Source organism: Rhynchophorus ferrugineus, unplaced genomic scaffold (assembly GCF_030347505.1).
Source record: "Rhynchophorus ferrugineus isolate W39M unplaced genomic scaffold, kcgeb_rfMv2 rfM1, whole genome shotgun sequence".
Taxonomy (NCBI): domain Eukaryota; kingdom Metazoa; phylum Arthropoda; class Insecta; order Coleoptera; family Curculionidae; genus Rhynchophorus; species Rhynchophorus ferrugineus.
Window position 1 is genome coordinate 52435047 of NW_027472580.1, and position 20616 is coordinate 52455662.

The window sequence follows — 20616 nt, forward strand, 5'->3', positions numbered from 1 at the left end:
ACACAATTTAGCTTAATACCTACCTAAACCTACTTATCTATTTACAATGTTATTTTAACTACTACCAACTGATCATTGTAAAGTCGGTGCCGAGCCCGAGAGATTTCTACAAATCGTATAGAAATTTTAGGGAAACTATATAATTTTAATAGTTTTTTATTTATTATTTAAGCAGATAATTTTTATTAATGTATTACTACTAACAATCTAATCCAATGCCCAAATTTCTTCATTAGAACACACAGTACGTATAAGATCAATTTAAAATGTCCAAAACAATCATGTTGATAAATCATTCATTCAATTATTACAAAATACCACTTATTTCATTTTAATCATTTTTACAATACAATATAATTTAACAAATTAATATTAAATCATCGACACTAATATAGGTTGCCTATATATTACAGATAACTTTTGGATTTTCCACAATACGAGTAGCGTAACTTGTATTTCGATGTGATGAAGATTCTTATCGTTTTTTTAACTCACGCCGGCTAATGTATTCGTTAATATAACATTGCTAAGTAATCATAGATAAGTTAATTTGCATCAATTTTTGACAGTTTCCTTGTTTAATTTTTTAATTAAACTTGCCGAAGATGTATAATAGGACCACTAATATTACATATTATTCCAAAAAAGCTATATTCCAAAGTTATAAATAAGTGTATGTGTAAATACTTGTAATATTATACATAATTGATAACAAAAATATCCATCTTTCGTTCTGACTATAAAATCATAATGTTATGTAGGTAAATTATATCCTCTTATATTCTTTAAGTCAGGCCAACTGAAAATATGTGTTTTAGTTTCTTATGGTCACATTGAATAGTCTTCTCAGCATTAAGCCTATCGACTGGCGAGTCACCAATTTTAGTTTCCTTGTCGGATTTTATACTCTTGCCTAGGGCAGACATTCACAAATATTAAACAATCACAAACATAAATTTGCGACTATGTCCTAGCAGGATTCGAATCCGCGACTATAGCAACAGTAGGTAAACCGTCCTGCCGTCTTTACCACTGCGCCAATCAAGCTCGGGGCACATTGAATAGTTGATTTTAAGAATGTTAAGAATATCTTTAAAATAATAGGGTGGACCATAATAAGATAATTTATTGCAACGAGGATCGGCTGAAATAGATAGGGCGGTGGTGAGCAAATGTCTAGCTACTTTATAACTAATTAGCTTTAGGTTAAGAGAGTATTCTAGTATAGAGGCATGAATTTTAAATATTTTTTTAAGTGAAAGAAAAAGAAACAATATTTTTAATCTTCATTTTTAGATATTTATTATTAGATATTTATTAATCTTTAAAAAATACATAAAAGAAAAAAAGATAAAAGTTAGAAATCCAAAAAGTTACAGCTACAAAATACAATCTTTTTGCCAAATTATGGCTATTTTATATATAATTATAATACGAGTTATTTTTTATAATATTTTTGATTTTTCTGAATTATCTAAAAATAGTAAGAATCCAAATTTTGATTCAGCTTTACTTTTTATGATAGAGAAGGCCTACAACAAATTTCAATTAAGCCTGTTTAATTGGCGCAGTAGTCAAGACAGGACGGTCCTCCTACTGTTGCGATAATCGCGGTTTCCAATCCTGCTGAGGCATAGTCGTAAATTTATGTTATGTTATGTTTATGTTTTTCAAAAGGCAATAGCGCGAAATTTGAGAAGGATAATGATCCTAGTCACGCCAGTACACCTGACTGGGTAAAGGCGGATGTTTTGCCAGTCGGTAGGGTTTAATGCCGAGGACCGTGATTCGTTCTGAGTCCTGATCCTAGTTGGTAAAAACGAGACTTTAAAATATAAGAAAAAAAATTTCACAAAAATCGGTTCAGTAGAACTTAACAGGTCAATTAAATGTCCCCGGACTATTATAGGAAAACAAATTTTTTGGAAAAATTAGTTTTTTTTTATTCAATATAATTCTCTTCAAGAGTGATACACTGATTATAGCGACCCTCTAACTTTTTGATACCATTTTTGTAGTATGATTTGTCCTTTGCTTCAAAATAGGCCTCAGTTTCGGCTATCACCTGAGAGCAGAAAATAGCGGCTGTCAATGAAAATCATTCCTTGCGCATCCCAAAATACAGACGCCATAACCTTGCCAGCCGACTGTTGCCTTTTCTTACGCTTTGGACCGGTTCATCGTGTGCAGTCGGATGACTCGGATGACTGTCGATTGGACTTCGGAGTGAAATGATGGAGCCATGTTTCATCCATTGTCACATATCCTCGCAAAAACTCGGATTTATTACGCTTAATCATCTTCAAACACTGCTCCGAATTTGGCCAAAAGTGAGCTCGCGCGACACCCACCTTACACAGAGCTTTCTCATACCTAAATATTCGTGAATGATATGATGTACACGTTCAGTCGATATCTTTAGAGTGTCTACTATTTCATTCAATTCATTCAACATATATGGATTTAATTCGTGTAGCGCCATTTATGTGTCAGGCCGGGGATTTTTCAATTGACCTTTTATATCATGTCAACCGTATCGAAAAAAGTAGTTTCGAAAAGGACGGATTTAAAGTTTCGTTTTTAGATGCCTCTATGTAGATGCCGCGTTACTAAACCAGCTAATATATCCTAAAATAATTTAAGTTCTAAAAAAGCATCTTAATAGCATATTCTTAAAAAAATTTCAAATAGAATACCCTCTTAAAAAAGAGAGACGAGAGAACATGGTTTCACTGTCAAAGTTCCACAATTCTTGGTTTCTTGTTAATAAACATTATACACGATCTTCTTAAACTGTTTGTTTGCTATTCTTTTCTCCTTTAATTTAGATTCTTTAAATTTAGTTCATTAGAAGGAATTGGTTAATTTTATATTCATTTATCTATTAAAATAAGTGGTTGATTACTCTAAATTATTTAATTTAAAAGTTTAAAACGACTGTAGAAACAGTGACGACAAATACATACAAATAAACATGGATAATATTTAAATCCAATATTTAGACCTCCAGGACTTTCATAACAATAATACAGAAGTAAAACAGATGTTCAATCCATAAATACAAAAAATACAAATAAAATATTTTTAAACAAAATAGAAATATAATAGCTAATATCAAGTTACATTTATGAAAAGAAAACACGACAAATCTACAGCTTTTATTCTGAGAATGCCACTCACTAGGGTATATCATGTCCCGAGTAAATCCTCTTGTTTATCCCGATCCTCAACCATCCTCTTTTCAACAGGACTGATCGTCATTTATAGTATCAGGTAAGCCTCGGATTTCAACTATGGGATTTTAAAGACGATCTTTTAAATCTTTAAGTATGGTTCCTCAATTTTGGTACAAGCTCTTTATTTTTGACATTATAATAGCAACTAATTTGTTCACTTAATTATTAATTAAAATAAAAAATAATATTATATTATTAAAATATAAAATAATGTGCAGTTATATAACTAAAATGCTTGTGCCATATTGAACAAACACTTCTGTAACTATACAAATTTATTATTACAATAAATTGTATCATAATTCGTATAACTCAATAAAGTTATGCATATTATTGAATCTATAATAAACATACAACAATAACAAATTAAAATGAGGAATACATTGTATTTACAAAAAATACAAAACTTTTTAAATTACAAACATAAAATAGTCAATGAGTGTTATAAAATATAAATACAGTCAATATTATTAAGAAAATTACGTGTAATAATAGAAATTAAAAACTTTAAAAAATATTATGTTACTGAACATATACGCTCCAATAATGTTTCGCGGAAAATAATTGAGCCCAGGAATTAGCTAGGATGGAAGAAACGTTTATGTTTCAACCCATTAACATAATTACCAATAAAGGCCAAACTAAACCAAACTAAAATAACTAAACAAAAAAAACTAAAATATTTTTAACAACAAAAATTAACCGACTTCAAATAATAAATAAGAAGCAAAAATTTAAAAATAACCAAATTTAGATTTTTAACACAAATTTTTTTTTAATAAAATGTTGAATAAATCGTCGTAATAACTAAATAAAAACAATTTTAAATTGTGTATATATAATAGAATATAAAATACGTGTAGTAGATAGGTTAAATAACTTTTTGTTTATTTTTATTTAGTTATTACAACGATCATTATGTACATATTTTATTTTTAAATGTTTTTTTTGTGTTAAAAATCTATGTTCGATTATTTTTTAATTTTTAATAAGTTCCATTATTTATTTTCTGAAGTCGATTCAATGTTTTTGTTAAAAATATTTTATTTTTTAGTTTAGTGCTAGATATTTGCTATAAATTTACAATAAATTACACAGTTATTTTATTTAATAATACAATGGGTAGGCCAAGTAAAGGTGTAGCCCTATGAGGAAAAATAGAAATAAAGAATCAATGATTGAAAATAAGGAGCGCCTCAGGCCTCGGGGTCTGCTACCTAGCCTAAGCGATTTGACAAATGTTCTAACTACACAACAACAAAAAATTATTGTCGCCGGCGAGAAGCAAACCCGCGACCTTCATTTGGGAGCTAAATACTGATTTTTTGGTCTAGAATTTAAACCTAATTTTATTAATTATTATTTTACATATTATCAATGAGACTGGCATTCTAACATCACCAAGATTATCAAGAGAAAAATTTTAACGCATATAAATGAGCAACTTGCCTGAATCACTACAGCATTTTCACTTTTCTGGAAGTTATAAGGTTTCCTTCTTCTAAAAAGTTAGTCAGAGCTACGCAAAACAGATGCTTTGCTTTAATTAAAATACTAATTACAAAGTAGCATCTCCGTCGTATTTAAAATACAAAATTAAAAGTATTAGGTTATGTAAATAGAACAGAACGAACCCAGCGTGTTAATCAATAAAAAAAGAATTACCTTTCATGAATACTAGATGTGCTGGTCCTGATGACCACAAACTTGTATTATATTGCATCAACATATTTTTTTGATATGCTTTTAGCGCTCAAAGATGATAAACTTTTTTCTTTTATCGTTTAGAAAGCTGACTACCTTCAACTCCATTTTAGTTTTCAGTTGTTGATCGTTGTCGCTATTCACAAAAGCAATAAAATCATAACATTCTTTACTAGTACTGCTACTCCCGTTTCTACTCCCAAGCATTATTTCATATATTTTGTAGTGTATCTTTAGCAAAGGACCAGTACCAAAGTAACCAAAAGATTTTGTAACTATGTTAGGGCGGTAACATACCAATATGGTTCCATTTATTTGAGGTGCCAATTTAAAAACTTATTAAATCTTTCTAAACTTATTTCAAATCTCTTTTAGTTGTGATGTAACAACAGTAAAGTGCCTGAAATTGGAAGCCAATCTGATCCAGTTTTTACGGAGATTGAATTAAGAAGAAATTTACCATAGTAACTATTGTTACCCTGTACCTATTCATTCTTATTATTAGCTATTAATTTCTCCAAGTATTTTAGTTCTAGTCATTTTAATTTCGATTTACTTCTGATAAGCTGCACTGTAGGATCGTAAACTTTCATATTAGGGAATAGAGATATATTAATTGATATCTAATACAGTCTTCTATGATTTCAACCGAGATAGGCCTTTTGGACATATTCAATAAAATAATACCTTTAGCAATTGCTGAATAGTATACATTTAGTTTTAATAAAATTATGTAGTATGTCTGTAGTGGCCAAAAGTTTAACGTGTGGCTGGCACATCTGATGTTTAGGAAAAAATAACTCTCTCTTCCTAATTTCAACTTGTATATATTTACTAGTAAAAATTCCTCATAAACGTCAGAGGTGGATGGTGATTCAACTACAGCTTCTAAAATTTGACGCACAGTACCAAACAGTACAGTAAGGTGTAGCCTAATTTTAAATATTGGCATATTTAAACATGTCCCTCAGTAAAATTGAATAATCATGAACTTCCGCAAGCAGACAATGTTAAATATCAGGGAATGCATTTCGATCGACGTTTGACATGGAAGAACATATAGTTACAAAACGTAAACAGCTTGGGCTTAAGCTAAACCAAATGTATTGGCTGATAGGGCGTAAATCTAAATTATCATTAGATAATAAAGTTTTGCTCTATAAGTCAATATTTAAGCCCATTTGGACCTATGGTATTGAACTGTGGGGTACTACTAGCAAATCTAACATAGACATCCTCCAGAGGTTCCAGAATAAAATGTTGCGAATCATCGTCGATGCCCCATATTACGTGTCCAACAAAGTGATTCAGCGTGATATCCCCATAACGAGTGTAATTCCGAGTGTTAGTGCAAAGTACTCTGAAAGATTATTACTGCATCCCAATGCACTCGCCAAACAGTTAAATGTACGCGATGACAATGAAGTGCGTAGACTCAAACGCAAACTGCCATTCAGACTGATTAATAGACACATAGAGTGGGAATTAATAATCTCATTTAGATTATAAGTTGTGCAATAGATTACTTACTGAAGTGATCTACTAGAAGACAGGATAGTCATATTATATAACTGAAATCATATAATAATACGCACCCATTAATAATATATATATATATATATATATATATATATATATATATATATATATATATATATATATATTTAAATGTATTTTAAAGTATTTGACATACTAATTACAAAATACCTGAGCGTAAGGTATTTGAAATACCAATTACAAATTACATTTTTAAGAAATAATCAAGTTACAAATACCAAATAGTATAATACAATATAATTCTAATTATATTATTATTATATATAATTATAATTATATATATATATATATATATTAATTATTAATTACTAATCGCAAGTAATTGAAGGGTTATTAGAGTTAAAGACCCTAATAGCAGTCAATATTGATTATAACGTTTTGGCTGCCATTGTTTTGAAAAAATTATGTTGATGTATAGTTTAATTCCAACAGTCTAAGGAAACACCAAACAGTCAGTTTTTCTGGATGTAATAGTATCTCAGCATAGACTTAGGAATAATTCATTCCATATATGGCAATATTTATTATTGAAGTAACTATTCGACCAACAATTAACTTCACAACATTTTCTTATGAAAATTTGAGTTAATAATTTCCGACAGATTCATCTAATCTACGCTTAACCCAGTGATCATATAATATGCCTTCAGTTGTACGTGTTGGATTTTGTAAGCCTGTGGACCAAAACCTTTCTGCAAAATCTTCTATAAAATGAGCTGACGCAGATACAAATTTTGTTTTGTTTGTTGTTTGAATTGTTTTTTAGCGAATTAAATTTTATAACAAATATACAAAAATTATACAATATTACAAAAAAATGTTCTGGATAGAAATTGAAAAATTAAAAGAATAGTTTCAAAGGAAACATGGACTATCAATAAAACTGAAAAAAAACTGTATCTATCTATAAGAATCTCATCAAAAATGAATTAAAGATTCTTAATATTAAATCGCATAATATATATGCCATTTTATTAGTTAGTATTTTAAACTATTGTAATTTATTATTGAAACAACCATTTACAAAGTAATTAACTTCTAAAATATGAACAAACTCAAGACTAGTCTGTCACAATAAAAAGAAAACCAAATAATTACCGACGCAGTCTAACACTTTCCAAAATCTATATCGAGCTATTTTTATTTAGAAAGCTATTTTTGCCACTGAAGCACGCTTAAGCAGTAAATTAAATTCGAAGTGTCATAATTCGTAAAGTACCTTATTTTCGAAAATTTTTAAAAAATGTAGCCCTTTCGACCAATTTTTCAAATACTAATGATCATATCAGGAAATATCTATCAAATTATGTTACACACAGGCCAGAACATATTTTTATAGATCGAAGTTTGGTTTCAATAGATCACAAAATATCTATATTTAAAATGGGATGTATTAGGTCCGTATATTTGCCACAACGTTTGATTTATACTGTCATAAATTTAAATTATTTGTGTAATTTTAGTCAATGAATTCAATTTATTAACGTTGGCTTTCTTGACGTCAAGATTTGACAGTTTGTTTCGCAAATTAATTAATTAAACCTATTAAGATGTTTATGGATTAACTCATCTTTATGAATATAAATTTTAATGATTATATCACAGGATATCTATATTTAGTGTCATCATATTATCTTATAATTTTATATATTTTATCTAAATTGAATTGAAATAACAATTAATATTGTATATACATGTTAATTATATTTAGCTTGATTTGACTCTTAAATTGAAAAAAAACTTTTTATTTAACATATAATAAATTACATCCATTATATACCTATTTACTTGAGAAAATAGTCATTTCAGTACAATAAAAACAACGTTGAATATTGTTCAAAGAGAAGGTGCCATTAGTTAAGTAATCTAAAATTATTTCATTTTATTTATATTATCAAAGTGTAGTGAATACGTGTTTACGTGACCAGACAAAAAGCCTGCATCTCATTTTTATTAGTGTTTTAAAATTATTTCCACTTATTTTACAACAGTCCTTCTGAAATTCATTTATAGTATTTTTGGTCAAAAACTAGTGCAAAAAATAATACGTAAGTGAAAAATGAAGTGCGTGAATAAACAATGTTTTATTTTTATTATTTTTTTATCCTCTGGAAGTAAATAAAATAAAATATTAAAAATCTAAAAATGGTAAACCACAGCGATTCAACCAAATAACCTGCACACTTTGATATAAGATTAGAACAATCAGCAATAACGCAAACTCCACAATCAGAATGGACTACAGTCATTAACAAAAAACGATTGAGAAGCCCAGAAGAAGAAATCGCGATGAAACAAACAAGAATCAGTGATTAATGGTTACAGAAACCAATAGAGACAAAAAAACAGCTTTAGCAACCTGTCGGAAGAAATTGAAGAAAATATACAACCAAGCCCTGAAAAAGTTGTTCCCAAACCACCACCAATAACAGTCTATAAGATAGGAGTAATAAAACACATCCATGACCTATATGAAACTTAAAAGTTCTTTTTCACTTTAAAGTTCTAGTAAAAGAATTAGATGAAAGAAACACCCAATTCCATACATTCAGGCCAAAATCCGAGAGAATATTTAAATTCGTTTTAAAAGGATTACATCACGGGACGGACTTAATGGAAACCTAATGGAAATAATAAGGCGGTGTATGAAATCACTAAATTGGAAAATAATATTATTAAATGCGAACCACCACATACAAAAAGAATTAATAATGCACGAGGTGTCGCAAATCATATAGATGCGTAAAATGTACAGGAGAACACAAAACAGGAGATTGTACTCGTAAAGTTCGCGATGAAAAAGTCAAATGTGCTAACTGTAACGGAAATCATCCAGCGAACTACAAGGGTTGCGCAGTTCAAAAGCAACTACAGCAGAAACTCTATTCTGCGTTGAGAGAAAAAAGGCGTCAACAGCAACAAAAGTAATCCACACCTACCAGTCCACCCATCAGACCAAGTCGGCCAGACATAACTTATGCCCAAATAGTTGAAAATGGTTCAGAACAAAATCGAGAAACTACATCACAATCTACTGAAACTAGCAGCAATATTTCTAGATTAGAAAACATGATGGCCAAACTAATGAATCAAATGAGTACGATGCTTGGTCTACTCACAACCGTCGTCAGCAAACTTGCCTAATGCCTGAAACCATTAGCTACAAAATCGCCGTCTGGAATGCGAACAGGTTCCAACAACACGCCAGGGAACTAAAAATGTTCGTAACTGAACAAAATATTGACGTTATGATGGTTTACGAAAGACATCTTACGGATAAACATTATTTGAAAATTCCCAAATATAAACTTTATCATACATATCACCTTGATGATAAAGCATATGGACGTACAGCCATAATCATTCGAAATGATATAAAGCATCTGCGATTTATTGCCCACCCAAACATAACAACAAGGCAGAACACTTTCAAGATTTTTTCAGTACGCTAATCTTCAGATTAAAATGCAAAACATTTAATGTGGGGTTCAAAAATAATAACCTGAAAAGTTAGAGAACTATTAAAAGCAATAAACACAGATAATTTACAACATATCTCTACTGGTGAGCCAACATAAAAAAGAAAAATTATTCCAGAACATCAGTTTGGCTTTCGCAATGAGCATTTGACTATAGAACAAGTGCACAGACTTGTAAACAAAATTAACAGTGACCTAAATGCCAAAAAATATTGTTCGGCTGCTCTTTTAGATATATCTCAAGCTTTTGACAAAGTATGGCATATGGGCTTGCAGGTTAAACTAAAGAAACTTCTCCCTCATCCGGACTATCAGTTGCTAATATCGTATCTCACTTATAGACATTTTATTGTAAATCAAGGCGATGAACATACCGAATTAAACCCCATATATTCAGGAGTTCCGCAAGGTAGTGTACTGGGTCCAGTACTCTATCTTCTGTATACGGCCGATCTGCCCACCACAAAAATAACTACTGTGGTGACATACGCAGACGATACAGCATCCCATGAAAATCCAGTCACAGCATCAATAAACCTACAAACCCACCTGGATCAAATACAATTATGGTGGAAAACCTGGCGCATTAAAGTCAATGAAACAAGATCCAACCATGTAACGTTTACTCTGCGTAGAAGAACATGTGCACCAGTGAGTATCAATCATCGTCAACTCCCCCAAGCAGAGCAAGTTAAATATCTTGGTATGCACTTAGATCGACGCCTAACCTGGAAGAAGCACATACTCTCTAAACGAAAACAACTTCGACTGAAATTATATCAAATGTATTGGCTCATCAGGCTCAAATCCAAGTTATCATTAGATAACAAGGCGTTGCTGTATGAGTCTATACTCAAACCTATTTGGTCATATGGAATCCAACTATGGGGTACCGCTAGCAAATCTAATATATCCATTATTCAACGGTTCCAAATAAAGTGTTGCGTGCCATTGTTGATGCTCCGAACTATATTTCAAATAAAGTGATAAAACGCGATATTCCTCTAGAACCTATAATCAGCTAAATATGCGACGTGATAATAAAGTGCGTAGCCTAAAACGTTTAACACCACCTAATCTGATTACTGGACATATGTAGACTTTAGAATAAGCTTTAGAATAAGATTAATTAATTAAGTTGATATTTTATACCGAAGATCGCTTAATGAAGTGATTTTCTGCATGCCATGTAAATATAATATAAGAAATACTTATTGCCTATAGGGCAGATTGTGGAATCACAAAGAGTAAAAAAAATTATATTATAAGATTAGTTTGAGTTCTCAAGCGAGTAAATGTCATTTTTGGAAAACTTTAGAAGTAATTGTTCATCATAAAAATCTATATGGAATTAGTTAAATATAAATTCTTACTCTTCTCAATCAATAATTCATGGTCTGATCTAACAGCACGTCACTTCTTTAAAGAAGCCAAAAATTGGATCAAATCTTATATCGCTTCAAAATGCGAGAATTTTTTCAACACAAAGTCAGTGTAGTGTCTGAAAGATGGGAAAAAGTTGTGGTGGGCAATACGTTGAATAAACTAAATTGTACCAATTTATCTAAATAAAGACTCAAAATATATATTATACGCCATACACCTCATACGGAGATGCTATAGAAAGATGCCTCCAGAAATAAAATTTTATGTGGAACATGAATGACAATAGTTTATGTTTTTATTTATTTGCCTTACTAAACAACTTAGATAGTAGATAACACTGTATTCTAACAGCCTTCTAAGAACCAACTAACATAGAGCCAATAGGCATTGATTCAGTGGTGTTGGATTATGCTTTAATAAACTTCCGGTTTCATTCAAAGCTTAACGAGATAATGGCGATGAGAGGACCTGATTGTGGATTTGACCACCTTCATCATTTTACTTCATCTTTTTCATTTTACAGTGCAATTGTGACTCCAAAGGACAAAGTGGAAAAAGCCGCATATAATCAATCGCCACTAGAGCTATTTCCAAAATACAAAATATGAGAATGAGTTTCAAATCGAAATGACAAATAAGCTCCAGGAACTAGAACGATACAGTAATGTCTACAAATAGTAGAAGATCATAAACAAGTTGCTAATTAATAAATCTAGAAAAATACCAAAAATTAAATAAAGATGTTAGGCAAAAACTAAAATTAAAAAAGAAAAACCCGCAGGAATGGTGTGGCCGTTGTACCAAACACATAGGAGATTGAGCGGCAGGGGTATATCTACCAACGACAACATTCAAAAAGCAAGTGAACCCTACGTGAAATCGCACGATGATCATCTCGAATAATGAAGATAGCTCTACAATCATAACCCACCACATGATTGAAATGATTTGTCAAATACATCTTCGCATCTCAGAGACTAATATTTTAGGAGTTGAAACCTTATGAAAAGGCCTGATTATAAATTATATCCAAATTCTCTTTTGCTTGGTTTGTAGGTCCGATCCAAACGATCAGCTTTTTGTTGATTGTTACGTGCACAATTTTCTACTAGATTTTTTATAAGTGGGTGGTGCAAACAAAATCGTTTTAATTGTTTAATGGCACTTCTTTGTTTTTAACTTCCAATATTTGTCTTTTCAACCTATTGCTATATTATTTAAGATATTTTTATTTTCTGGTGTTCTATTCAGTTGTCATTTTTTCCTATTATTTTCTTAATTTCCTTGGGATAATTGTTTCCCTCACCTATACTACTATTTTATTCTATAGGATGTCATTCCAAGTAACTCGGATAACTGTTTAGACGAGTTTTGTGTTTATAAATTTAATTATTCGATAATTTAACCATACAAATAAAAAATTATTTCATTAGTACCTCACAATAAGCATTTATTATGTTTTAAAATCGATTCGTCCCTGAAAACCATATAAATGTAAGGTTATCCGAAGAGAAAAACTAGAGAATTACTAAGAGTAATTACTCTTAGTATTAATTAAGTAACAAAGAATAGAGTACAATATATGTTAATATCAGTTAAATTTGCAATATATGGCAAAAATTAAGAAATCATCAAATTAAACACAAAAGTAAATAACATACTAACAATTAAATCAACATAAAGTAGGGTATTTATATAAAATATATAGTTATGCCTTAATATTTCTTTCACATCCTAAATGGCAACAATGTTTAATCTTGAGCCAGGTCGTAAAGGTCATCAGTATGTTTACGGAAAAAATAGGTTATGCATCTAATATTCAAATTAAGATGATTTTTAAACATTTTCTGAAATGCCGTTTCGTCCATTCATACACAATATTTAGGTCTTAGTTTCGTGAAAGCTCATGAATATATTATTTGATAAATATCAAAGAGAAATTATAAAACTAAGATAAATTACCAAGAATATTTACATATTAAAACTTCAGTTCCAGTAAAACTTTTAATGTTTGTTTTATCGACATTTTATAATTTTTTTCTTATAATTACTCCAAAATGCTACTATTTCTTATCATAAAAAAATGTTACGTTAAAACTACCAATTAGTTTCTCACGTAAATTATGCTATAGGTGAATTATCATTGGAATTTATTGATCTCCTAATGTACACTCTTAGTTTTTCAACTTTATAACTTTTATGTTTTTAATGTGCCGGATATCTTATCTCTTTGTTAATTAAGTTTAATAGAAACGTTAAATGGTAAAGTATAATAAAGAAATAAAAACTACATAAAAACGTGTAGGCTCCAAGCTATTGTGATTCAATGTTTTTGTTATTTAGATATTGGGAATTAAATGTAATTATTTAAGACGACAATTATAATTAATTATTATAATCAATAACATAGAATCTACAAATAAAATCCTCTTGCATCTCACGAAACTGGCGTGTAATCTTTAACAATTTCGAGAACACAAACTCACTTTGGAACGGAAAAGCAGACGTCACGTCACTTCTTAGTATCTTGTTCTGGATCACGAACGATGGCAGTAGATCCAACTCTGATGAATTCATCATTCGGATATGCTATTGTTGCTTTTCTTGAGTCTTATTGCTTGGATTTGCAATATGCATCTGTGTTTATCGGAACTGTCGTAGAGAACTTCGGGAGTTGCACCAAGACCTTTCATAATTACCAAACGATATTCTATTTCAAATTTTGCAGCCTGATATTACGAGAACAGAGAGGGAATTGATCGAATTGAATTATTATTGATGCTGGAAGCTTCTTGTATAAGTGTTTCGATGATTGTATAGTGTTGTAGATTCAGAGACATTTAATGGCATTCCTTGTTCTCACTGAATTTTGTTCTTTCTGGCATACCATGAGGCTGATGGGGCTACATTCAGATTATCCTCAACATTTAATTTTGAAACACTTTATTTATTGATATTTGTCAGTTTGCCTGATACACAAAAGCACTAAATAGATCCAGGAGAACAGCCCCATTAAGCTCTTGTCTGAAAAATGCGGTATACCTCGTCTATTAACATAGCAACTTGATGGATTTACAGGTATGATGATGTTTTTCAATGTTGCTGTTTCAATGAAAGCGTAGAAATTTGCTCACCCAAATATTTTTAATAATGAGCTTACAATGCCTATTAGGCTATTGGTTGGAGGTTGGATTTATCTCCTGATTTCGCAATAACAACATTATAAGCCGGTTTTCAGATGCATTGACTTTTTTCCAACCTGAATGCTCTCATCAGGTATCATTGGCAGAAGTATATTTACGGAGTATGTCCTTTTCCTTTTCCAATTTTTTCCAAAGTATAGTATAGGACTAGATTCTAGTAATATATTTGAAACTAGGTTTTTCCTTTCGTTGACTTAAATGGGCTTAAATAATTTGTTGTCACCATCTGTTAGTAACAGCGGAAGATGTGAGTCTTAACCCAGTCACATCACCTAATAGACACGGACACTTAATAGGCATACATATATAGGAATGTTCGTCGGGTCGGTCAATAGGTCGAAATGTGTGGCTGCCGCTGCAATTATTTGTCAGAACACTCACTACTATTTTTGGAAGGAATTTAGGTAGAGGAAGTACGGTAGCGCTGTGGAAGTGGTACTATTACAAGGGGATAGAGAAAAGAAAAGAGAACGAGACGTCGTCGTGATGGTCTTTTATCGCCTGGAACTGCATGGTACCAATCCACCGGCGTTGCCAACCTTTGTACTTGATGGTGGTGAATTCGTGGTGGCCTAAAGGGTCGTGGCGGTCGCCACATAACTCCCCTGCTAGTGGAACTGCCGTGGAACGTACCTCTATGTGGTGCAGGTTCCGGAGTGCACCCGCAATCACGCAAACAAACGCCCGGGGACTGCTGATGAGATGGGGATCCCAACCTGAGCGAGGAGTTTTACGGAATCAGCTGCCATTGGAGTTGTAGCAGGACGTCGTTCGTCTTGGGGCGTTTAGCTTTGTTTGAGGGTACTTATAAGTATGTTACGTGTCCCGTCTAGTGATGCGAGGGTGTTCATGTGTTGATGGTATACATGATGGTCTTGTGTGGTTTTCGTCCATCAGGCTAGTCTCGTGGGATGTCGTCGACCATGTGATGTTGATGGGTTCCATTCCTCGTGCTGTCCTTCCATGCACGTGTCAAGCACCTGTCAAGTGGCTTATGTTGAGTTGATTTACCTGTTAAGCACTTTGACCATAGCGAGTAATCTGCTTCCGGGCTAATCACTAATTCAATTAAACATTATTTTGCATACAGCATTTTTTGTTCTATACAAAACTCTTCTAGCTTTTCGTCTCTCTTTCATCAATTCCCTAATTTCAAGGGATTGATTTACCTCATATTCTGATTTCTCTCTTGATTTCGAAGTAGCTTCCGAATTTGTTCAATTATATTTCGGGTTTGCAGTTCAAGATCGTTAATACTTTTGAGTCTTACGTTCTTTTCCTGATAATGCAGCAAAAACAAATTAATTAACTTCATTGTTAACCTTAACAGCAGCTTAAACTTCGGGCTCATCATTCGTAATTCCAATCAAGACCAAACAAACTCACTATTCCAATCAAGAAAATACTTCGTTAATTCTACAATTATTAGTTAATAAAGACGCAAACCACTTAAGACCTATTCAGGCCTATTCAGCTTCTACCTGCGATATCAAAATTATTTTAGAAACTGCTGTTGAAACGTATTAAACCATTTATTTTTTGGTCAGGTATTTGGAATTAATATACTAAATGAGGAAATTGTTGTCGCGGTATTACTGTCTACTGCTAAAATCATATCTTTTCGAAATAAAATTTAAAGTCCCTCAGGGGTATTCTCAACAATTAGACCTATTTCGGCTGGAGGTCTACAAGGTAGTGTCTTGGAACCACTCCTATATCTGCTCTATACATTTGATATCCCAACAACAAAAGAAACAGCACTTGGAACATTTGCCGATGACGCAGTTATCATGGCAAAATATGTATCTCTGCCTAAGGCTGTAAAAAAAGTACAAGTAGCGGTCAACAAGATCTACAAATGAACTAGAGACCGGAAAATACAGCTTAATAACTCCAAATCTGTTCATGTTAATTTTGGATTGCGGCGAAATGACAAAAACCTAATTATATCACTTGACGGGTGCCCGATTCCTCAAGAAAAATCAGCGAAATACCTCGGAATATATCTCCATGGTTAAACTGGAAACATCATCACAAAAAGCAGAGCAGATTAGACTCAAAGTCAAACAGCTGTACTGGTTAGTGGGAAGATACTCTCAACTTAAAATCAAAAAGATTGGTTTATCAATCAATCTTAATCATACCAATATGGACCTATGAGGTACAAATATGGCACTGCAATAAGAGATCAAATCCACTAGTAATCCAACGTATCTACCCAAAACTTGTAACATTTGCTGACGACACAGTTATAATGGCAAAAGATTTATCTCTGTCTAAAGCTATAGAACAACTACAAGTAGCTGTCAAATTCTACGATTAATTACCAATGCTTATAGCTACGTAACCAACCGAGAGCTGCACGATGACCTCATAATCAAATGGATACACGAAGTGATCCAAGATTTCGCCTTAAAACATGAAATAAGGTTGCTAAATCACAGCAATGTGGAAGCAATACAGGACCACAAGCACTAAATCATAAGATTGATCGAATCAAACCACACGAACTTATTTAGTGTATAAGTGTATTCTTAGCTTTAGCTAAAGTAGATTAATTTTATTTTAATTTAGGAAATACATACTGATGTACTTAATAAATTATAAACGTAATTATATATTAATCTTCTACTCGCCTTGCTTGTATATTAATACAAGTACAACAGAACAGTAGTAATACATTAATTTGTAAATTAAGATTTTACTAAGCAAATCAAATGTAACATGCAATTAATTTAAAAATTATTAGGAAAGGCAACACACAACTTGTGTTTTTAACTTAACAACTTGTGTTTTAAAGGTAATCCTGTAATATTAATTACGTTCTAATGAAAGCTCAGACATTAAAATGACATGATGGTGAGTTATTAAAAAAACTAATGTATTATAACTATATAATATTATATAGTTCTAATAAAAAGTTAAATTTCGCAAATAAAATCTGTTTTATTATGCATCAGAAAAATTAGCATATATACATAATTTGTTATAATGCCATCTAATGACACTGACCTCAAAAAATGTTTTAATTGAATTAAATTAAAATCTATTGAACCGAACACGATCTGGTGCAATATTATCAGCATTTTAATGTCCTATTTATAAGCCGAAGATTACATAGCCAACTATTTAGCATACTTTGCGGCTAGCTGATTAGCATTAGATCAAACGACCACCGCTGCTTCCTGGCAACTATAAAAACTACATCCATTATAATTAAAATAGTTTAAAAAAGTATTAATCGTTCCGTATTCATACCGATCGAAAAGAAATATAAGGCATCCAGTTGAAGGCAGAAGCGATGTTAACAGTTTATTCACCCTGGGTCAAATCGTATCCCCGGAGATAAGGAGGATACCAAGAGAAAACTCTGATTTGTGGTTTCCTGTGCTTCCTTCGCATCTCTTTCATCTGAAACCGCAACTTTTTGGGTGGTAAAAAGATCGGCGCAATTCTCAGTTCTTTCATTAATGGCATTAAAAGAATTCAGTATTTTTACAGCCGTCACATTTTGCGCATTTCTATTTTTATTGTTTGGTTTTACATAAGGGAGTTATATAATAAATATTTAGAATAATTGACTGAATTTAAGTAAGTGATATTACTAATGAAATGTTTTTGCTATTACTGTTTTGTCTTTCTCTAGTTTTTTTCCGAATAAACATTTTAATTATTAAAAGCTAAGATTATTTGCTTCATTTCAATAAAAATTTCAACTTTTAGAACGCTGACAAAATGTTGTTCCTTTGTGACTCTCTTAACTCATAGATAATTCCTTCACAACTCTTTAAGTACCAGCTGTATCCAAATAAAAATATTTTAAATCTTTCTTACTAATTTATAAGTAGTTCAAGAAACAGGTTATACCACAAAACACTTTTTTACATTCCTGGATACAGCTAGACATTTAACATTATTTTATTGACTCTTCCTAGAAAAAGATAGTAACTCTTCTTAATTTGACGAATGTCATTGTCGTAATCTGATAAATGTTAAATTACTTTTTAATTTTTTTTTTCATAGCCAATATACAAACTGAAAATGTTTTGTTTATATATATGGGCCAGAAACTTCAACAGGAATACAAAGAACCCACCATAAATACATTCAATACATGCAAACATTCAATTTTATACGTTAAATTAGAGAATGGTTAAGAATAGTTTTATCTTGAAGCGCTCTGAAACTTTTTTAATTACTGGTTTGATATTTATTAAAAAAAATATGTTTTACTACTTACATCAGCTGAAGTTGAACTGTTAGTGCTTTGATAAAATATGTTCAAAAAACAAACAAAAAAATAAAAGTCTATTGAAATATAATAAGACGTAAACAGTTCTTGCTCCCCTTCAAACTAATCCTTCTTGAATATAATGCATTTAAAACCTTTTTCTATTCAGTTTTACTCTCAGACTAATAGAGTGACTGTAGAAAAGATTTTATTAAATAGTAACGAGACTTTATGTATTAGATGCTTGTATATATTCGGGTCATTTCTTCCCTTTATGAAGAAAAGTATTGAGAACTATTAATAAATCGAACTATTTTCCATAGTTTTCTACAACATTTCTCATTTTTCTGCCAACAAGAGTATACCGTATTAAATTAAAAATCACCTTTTGTACCACCAAGTGGTGTAGATGTTGGTATATTTAACTTATTTTGCCCTAAATCCATACTTTTAATTTGTGCAGTTTGTCATATTTTCTGTAGTCCTTACCTTGTTGAATTTATTTTGTCTATTGCTTTTATTCCATTTTCCCATTTTCTTTCGCCATATACTTGTCTTTGGTCGCCCTGGTCACCACACTCTCCCATTCTCCATTTTTTGCAATTAACTGTTTGGTAAATATATCTCTCCTACCCTCCTTTTATCTTTCTCCAATCCATCTATTTCCATATTCCATATTCACAGTTATCCGTCTATTATCATCTTTTTAATCGTCTATTATCATTTTTCTCCCTGCTCTTATTCTTTTCCTTGTTTTTCCTTTATTTTCGTCAAGTGCTGTTGTATTTTCACATTTAAAGGCCTGATAGTATAAACAATTATGTTCAAAGATGCCCACCGCACAAACGCACACCGAATTCCAAACTCCAATTCAGCACACGGTTTTCATCTTTTTCTTCTTCTGTTTCCTTGCTGTTCAATTTGTCTGAATATCGCCTCGCAATAGACGCGCTTTCAAAATCATCTTCTCAAAAAGCTAGATTTGTCTTATTCGATATGTGAGACAGTCGGATTCTATTTCATTGTTTTAAAACTTTTTTGATCTTCTACACCGCTCCTTGCTATTGACATCAAAATCGCCAGTTTTAAATCGTTAAAATCAAAAACTACAAAATTATGACGGAGCAGCATCATCTTCATAAAACTGTTTCATGGACTTCGGCAGCGAATATCGAATATACAATTTTGATCGTTCCATGTCAATGAGCGCCTGTATACAATACAACTTAGCAGTTAGATTTTAATTAACTAATAGATATCGCTGATCAAGGGCGTAAAAACACATTATCAGGTAAGAGTTATCGGTTCATCTTAAAGATATTTTTAAATAAATAATTTCAAATCATGTAGGCACTAAACTTATATTGTTAAAAATTCGATCAAGGAGCAGCAATTCATAAAACACAACGTTGCTGTTTTCTTACTATTTTTTGATGAAGCGTATACAAAAAAAAACCTCATATTGTTGATATGATGACCAGATCTTATGATGAAAAACTTAATAAACTAGTAATAAAAAAATAATTTAATAAATAACGAAGATCATCAGAGACCATACGAAAAAAGCCGTTTAAAAAAATCCACTTTGTAAAAATATATTAATTTTTCTAGTGGCGAACGGCCGCTGTCATCGAACATCTTTACCCTTTGCAACAACGTGTACTTTTTTTCACGTCAAAGATGCCGCAAATGACCGTCTATAATAAGAGTAGGTTTTCACAGAAAGAAAACCTTTTTATCTTTCTCGACGTGCTACGCGTTATTTGAACTTGTCTCCGAAGTATCACATTTCCGCGCCGACAAAAATAGATCTTCGTTTT